Here is a 6,931-nt window from a genome sequence, read left to right as displayed (position 1 = left end):
TGGTTATTGAAATTGAGTGGTGGAGGTAAGTTATCTGGGTGAAACTGGTTATTCTGTGGGAGTGGATCTTGGTTTTGGTTGTTGTTCTGGTTCTGGTTTTGGTCTTCCATCTCAGAATTTCTGTTTTGTACTCGGTTCTGCCGAGCTAACCTCTCGATTTCGGGCTCGTAAATTAACGGAGACTGTCGGCCCGAATGGCGGGTGTGCATAAACATGTAATCTGCACAACTAACACAACCCGCGTAAAATACAGACAAATAAAATTTAAACTAAAAAATTGAAAACAAAATTAAAACTAAAATTAAAATTAAAATTAAACACAAAAATCAAATAACACGAAAAACACTAAGCGCACTAACTCCCCGGCAACGGCGCCATTTTGATGACCGTCGTTTGAGTCAATCAAAAACCTAATTATTCTAAATAGATAGAGCAAGTAGGGTATCGTATCACAAGGAGTATGTGGTCATTGCAATTCGTGTAACAGGTTTAATATTATGAAGTAAATGGTTTTAGTGCTGATCACACAAGCAATAGTTTAAATTAAGAGAACTAAGCAACAAACGAACAAGCGAGTTGTAAACAGTTAACAAAGCAAATCACACCCGGGAATTCAAGTAAGCAACCAAACAGTATCTCATGCAACCTAACATATTTATTATTAACGATTAACTAAAAACTGGTCAACCAGACAAAACCTTAGACGTCAACAATTACTTTACACACGGCACTGGTTATCAAACAGTCCTTGCTAGTGTGACTCAGTTAAGGTAATTGTACGTTTTATCGTATTCAATCTAACCAAACAGTTATATGACTAATTATCTAGCAACTGGTAACAGATCGTTCAGACCAACGTAAACCTAAACCGACCGAACACACAGAAATACTAAACATCAATAATCATATATCAATAATCAATAATCAAAACATAAGTATTCTTAATCACAAGAGAAAAACTGTAAAGAGTTACAAACTATACATCCCGGGTGCGATTCTAGGAGATTAGCCGAGCCTAGACATCATTGAATCTTCGATATGGATGATAGAAATCATATGTAGGATCTTCACACGTGCTAGGATGGTAGAAATCGCCTACAGGACTGCTGGAAATCGCCTCTTGGTTGTAAAAACGGAGTTAGGGTTTCTTGTTGATGAAAAAGAAGTTATAAACAGAAAAACCTGTCTGCACCACCCATCGCGATACGCGATGGGGTCTTCAATGGTCCATCGCGATACCCATCGCGATACGCGATGGGGTCTTCATACGCGATGGACCAGAAAGTCAAAGTTATTTTTAACCCCCATAGCGATACGCTATGGGTCTTCAAGGGAGCCCATCGCGTATCGCGATGGGTCTCCTCACCAGCAATTATCATTAAACTTCTCGTTTCGCGTGCTGCACATCCCGGGTCTTCATTCCATGCTACAGCAGGTCCATATTGAGCACTTTAACATCTGTGACCTGAAATCCAGTAATACACGTATGAAGTATCGAAAGTTCTAGAATAAACAGTTAAAACTAAACAATAAACAAACTAAAACATATACAAATTAACCGGCTATCATGTTCCATTATTTAATTCCATATGATGTGACTTTTTGGAGCACAACACTTTATTTTCATGTAAATGCTACAAAACTTTGGTGGATTTCAATTCAATTTCGTAGAAAATGCCTGAAGTTTAAATAAATAATCATTTATTCAAATAGCATGCAAATAAGTCGAGCTGTTCATCAGCTACTTGAGCTCAAATTAATAAATAGATTAAAACTAGCCGAACTTTTTTGAGCCTGAACCTTAAATAAAGTTCGTTTAGTTATTGAGTCCGAACTAGAGCCTTATATGGGAAGCTCGTGTAGACTCCTCGAGCGTTAACGAGCCAAATAGAGCCGAGATTTGGCTCGTTTAAGGTACCACGAGCTCGAGCAAAACTTAGGCTCGTTTAAAGTCTTTCTCGAAATATATAATATTATTAAAACTAAATATAAAATAACTAATAAATAATAAATGAACCGTGCCCTAGCCGAGCTCAAGACTCATAAGTCAAAACGTGCTGAGCTCGAACCTAGTTGAACGCTAGGCTTGACTCGACTTGTTTACACCCTAAATTTCAAACCATACACATAAGTTCAATTACTTCAATTCATTCATACTATTAGACATTTCATTCTTCCCATAATTCGGTATTCCTATTTCCTATAAAAAAAACCTGTATCTCATCATCAACGAAAGTAACATAGACTTCATCATATTAAAAAAATAATACTTTTATTTATAAATTATAACAATACCTAACTTTAATAACAGTCATAAAAAATAATAATAAAAAATATATGCAACATCTTAAGATGAAATAAAATTTTGTCATTATCTTCAAAACCTCCATATCTATCATGTGAAATATTGTGACCTGTGAAAACATCAACCTCATGTTTAGACGCCCCCATATAAAATATTAACAAATAACAAAAAAAAACACTTTAATAATATAAAAACAAAAGTATACTTAGTGGTCAAATGGTAGGAACATTTGGATTTTTTCTTTTTTTTAGATTCAAGTTTAATTTCAATTTATATTATTTTTGACGGATATTGATAATTAAGGATTTGAGCTAAGCATTATACAAGGTTGTTAGTTTGGATTTCGAGCTCACCCGGTTATCGTCCCATCATGTTTTACGCCAAATAGTTTTGCTCTTATGGCGACACAAAGGCGACAGCCAACGGTGGTATGGTTTCCTAGGAGAACGCTTAAGCCAAACTCTGAAGCCAACGTGAGCCTGGTTAAGATAACAAGTCTGGCCAGAACGGGGTATCAGACTCTCAAAATTTAGAATATGCATAATGCAGTAGCCTAAATACAAAAAAATCGATGTTTTATTATATATATATATATATATATATGTATATATATATATATAAACAAAAAGTATTAAATTAAATAACAAAAACATAACTTTGCAAATAAAACACTGGCTATCAAGTAGTCTTGCCAGAGATTTATGCTCTTATGGCGGCACAACGGCTGTCAAGTAACAGTCGACGACATGGTTTACTGGGGGAACGTTCAAGCCAAACTCTAAAGCCAGCGTGGACTTGATTAAGATCACATAGTCTTGCCAGAGTGAAACATTAAGACTCTCCAAATTTACAGAGTATGATAGCTTAAATATAAAACAACAAGCCGTCTAAAAAAAACTCAAATAATATCAAATACATCTTAACATAAAAAATAAAATTTGGTCATTATCTTCAAAACCGCCATATGTATCATGTGAAAACAACCTCATGCTTTACCACACACATAATATAATAACAAATAATAAAATAATAATAATAAATAACAAATACAGTATTAAAATACTCTACCAAATAAAACAAAAAAATAATAATAAAATATTAACTTGCAAATATAACCAAATCAAATACTCAAAATATATCGAAGACACATGATATGAAAGCAGCTTATTACAACACACCATCATCACTTCATCATATCATAAATCATTAAATCATAACAATAATAATAATAATCCAAAACCACAAAGCAATTGATTCTGTAACCGTCAGCAACAACCACCACCGGCAACGGGCGATTACGACTCCATAATGTTCAGAATTCCGGCAACCGGCGGCGTTACAACGGCGTCGGAAACCGGTGATCGGAGCCAATTCCGCTCAGCTGCTTCTAGAATCTCTCAATTTCATCCGGCCAGACCTGCGATTGTTGACCTGTTTAATCTATATCTCGGTGTACGTATATAATTATATTATTTATGTATTGAATATTGATTATACATTTGTGGAAGAGTGTTAGGGTTTTGACGTTTGGTTTTGTGTTGGATTGGAATGTTTGCAGATAAACGGACGCGGTAAGGCGGACGAGTCGGCTCGAGAGCCTCCGTAAGTGGATGATATTATTAATGCTCTGTTTTAATACTCTGTTATGTTTATAGTTTATTAAGTTGTGTATGTATTGAAGGATAGAAGTGTTTGTTAGTAGTGTAATTAGCCAATTAGGTTATATGCTGTACTTATGGCTGTTAACGAGTAAACGAAATGTAGTTTATAGCTCGTGTTCGTTTATTAAGGCGGATGAGTCGGTTCGAGAGCCTCAGTAAGCGGAGAATATTATTAATGCTCTATTATGTTTAGTTTATTATTAAGTTGTGTATATAGAAGTGTTTGTTAGGTTACGCTGTACTTAGGGATGTAACCGGACCGAATGAAATTTGTTGTTAGTGTTCGTTAATTAAGGAAATGTACTTGTGCGGTAACGTTAACGAACGAAAATGAACAGAAACAGTGATTTACGTATGCCTAAATTTATTTGATTCGGCTAATTGAGAATGGTCGGTGTCAACGGTTTGGTCTGGCTACACAGTTTGTATTGGTGTTTTTTATTTAATGCTCTTATTCATATGCTAATTTACGTATATATTTTTGTTTTATAGTTAATAGTTTTGCTTAAATCTATGTGATAAGATTAGGAAAGTCATTAAAAACCTTTAATGAACAACATAAACAAACAAACATTAATCAACATAAACAGACGTAAACGAACACATTATAGTTTGTGTTCATTCAGTAAGGTGGATGAGTTAATTTGAGAGCCTCCGTAAGTGGATAATATTATTAATACTCTGTTATTTTAGTTTGTGAAGTTGTGTATGTTTTGAAGGATATAAGCTTTTTATCGGAGTATAATTAGGTTATGTTGTACTTAGGATGTCATTGGACCGGACTGAATGAAATTTGTTGTTAGTGTTAGTTCAGTAAGGAAATGAACTTGTTCGTTAACGGCTAACAAACGAAAATGAACACATTGTTTTTTTTTTTTTTTTTTTTATGATTTGGTTAACTGAGAATGGTCGGTGTGAACGGTTTGGTTCGGCTACAAAGTTTGTGTTGGTGTTTTATTTTAGCGATCATGTTGATACGTTAATTACATATGAACTAATCACATAACACTCATACATTTTTGTTTTGTAGTTAAAAGTTTTGCTTAAATCTATATGATAATATTAGGAAAGTAATAAAAAGATATTAAAGACCTTTAATGAACAACATAAACAAGCAAACATTAATGAACATAAACGGACGTAAATGAACACATTATCAAACGTTCACGAACACAATTGAACATGGTCTCCGTTCATGTTCGTTGACTTCGCTCATTTGGTTAATCGAACGACATTATGTGTTCATGCTCGGTCGTTTATTAAACGAACGAACAGAAAAGAACTTCCCACAGAACAGTACACACAGTTCGGCGAGCGTGATCACATAGGGTCGTAATTCAAAACAAATTGTGTGCGAAATTTATGAAAGATTCAAAATTCAAACCTCGTAGCAATGAATAATATAGTTTACATTGCTTAATGTCTAATTTAGGTTATCAGAAGTTAGATATTTGGGGATTTCATGGTATTTACCTTTCTGAGCTACTTAGTCGCCTAGTTGGTTAGCCGTCATAAACGAAGTTAGCTATCACAGTTTTAATTGGTTCATGGTTATCTAAAAATAGTACGGTCCAATCTGAATCTTATTGGTACTACTAATACCAATTACAGGAACAAGACACAAAAGCGCGTTACAGCTCCTAATATAGACATTCCTCCGCGCGATGCTCAATTTATTCCAGATTTTGAACAGCTTCGGAATCAGTTTCTTGTAAGTTATTAACTACAAAAAGTAACATGCTTGCGTCATGGTCTTTTTATCCTTTTAAATGTTGTAACCATAAACAGTTATTGTTTTATGTTTGTGGTTACTCTTTCAGGATCATGAGCAGTTATATACCGTGGTTGAGTCGGTGATAGTGTCTCTGGTCATCCAGTGTAGTAATCATGGACCAAGATCAAAGTTTGTTCTCTTTGCTATACGCAGTCTGTACAGTATTGGGTGCATTAACTGGGATTCGTTTATACCATATCTTCTTTCTTCTGTCACCTCTGCAGAAACGTCTGTAAATATCTTTTCTCCAACTTCACCACAGTCGGATACCTCTGCCGCATCAGCGGGTGGTCCCAATTACTCTAATATTCAGTCTCCAAATCTTGAATCTTCTATGGTGTTAGTAAATGACCAATCATCTACTGCTATAAGCAGTCTGCGTAAGTTGTCTTGCCAGATAATTATTTCTGCTATGGAATCAAACTTAAAGCCAAGTACTTGTGCTGATATTTTCAAACATGCTCTGAGCTGGTTGATAAACTGGAATCCATATCAGCAAGGGAGTGATGAGGTGGATGAAATGAAAATGTATAAACGGGATTGGGCGCTATCTGAATGGCTACACAAGTGTTTAAGGGTTGTTAGGATGTTGGTGGAGGATAACAAATGCCGTGTGCCGTTTTACGAACTATTGAGAAGTGGACTGCATTTTATGGAAAATTTGCCTGATGACATTTCACTATTTACACTCATTTTTGAGGTTCATAGGAGACGAGATATGATGGCTCTGCACATGCAAATGTTGGATCAACATCTTCATTGCCCTACATTTGGGAATCAACGCCTTCTTACTCACGTTGCAGTCAATACACTAAGTGAATCAAATACTCAACTAAGATACTCACCTATTACATACCCCAGTGTGCTCGGAGAACCGCTGCATGGCGAGGTAATCACATTTCATGATAAATATAAAACTTTTTGGGCTTCACTTAGGTTTTTTTATTAGATGTGGCAATTGGAAATGGGCCATAAGCCCATACTTGACCTCTGATGGGTTAAATAGAAGGGGGAACCTCTTTGAACAAAACCCTGAGGCCCATTGGGCTACATGTTAGGCTAATACATAATCTAGCATTTTCTACAAGCTTGACTGCTTTAGCATAGATATCGATCATGCCCAACTTGTTATGAATAGTATAAGTTCTGCTTTCGGGTAAAGCTTTAGTTTTTTTTTTTAAATCGTTTTCA

At 35.3% G+C, this 6,931-nt stretch overlaps 1 pseudogene across 1 annotated transcript in view; it reads left to right on the top strand.

Moving 5' to 3' along the window:
* Positions 1-3,582: 3,582 nt before the first annotated feature.
* Positions 3,583-6,931, top strand: part of LOC143534822 (mediator of RNA polymerase II transcription subunit 23-like) — a 38,552-nt pseudogene continuing 35,203 nt past the window's right edge. The window contains exons 1-4 of the transcript XR_013135610.1: positions 3,583-3,757; positions 3,864-3,907; positions 5,578-5,677; positions 5,787-6,629. The product of XR_013135610.1 is annotated as a mediator of RNA polymerase II transcription subunit 23-like (transcript). The remainder of the gene's footprint in view (positions 3,758-3,863; positions 3,908-5,577; positions 5,678-5,786; positions 6,630-6,931) is intronic.

This window comes from Bidens hawaiensis, unplaced genomic scaffold (genome assembly GCF_021521415.1).
Source record: "Bidens hawaiensis isolate Kalapana, Puna unplaced genomic scaffold, B.hawaiensis_p1.1 tig00010344_1, whole genome shotgun sequence".
Classification (NCBI taxonomy): Eukaryota; Viridiplantae; Streptophyta; class Magnoliopsida; order Asterales; family Asteraceae; genus Bidens; species Bidens hawaiensis.
Note: the sequence above shows the minus strand (reverse complement) of the source record. Positions and strands in the feature narration are given on the sequence as shown.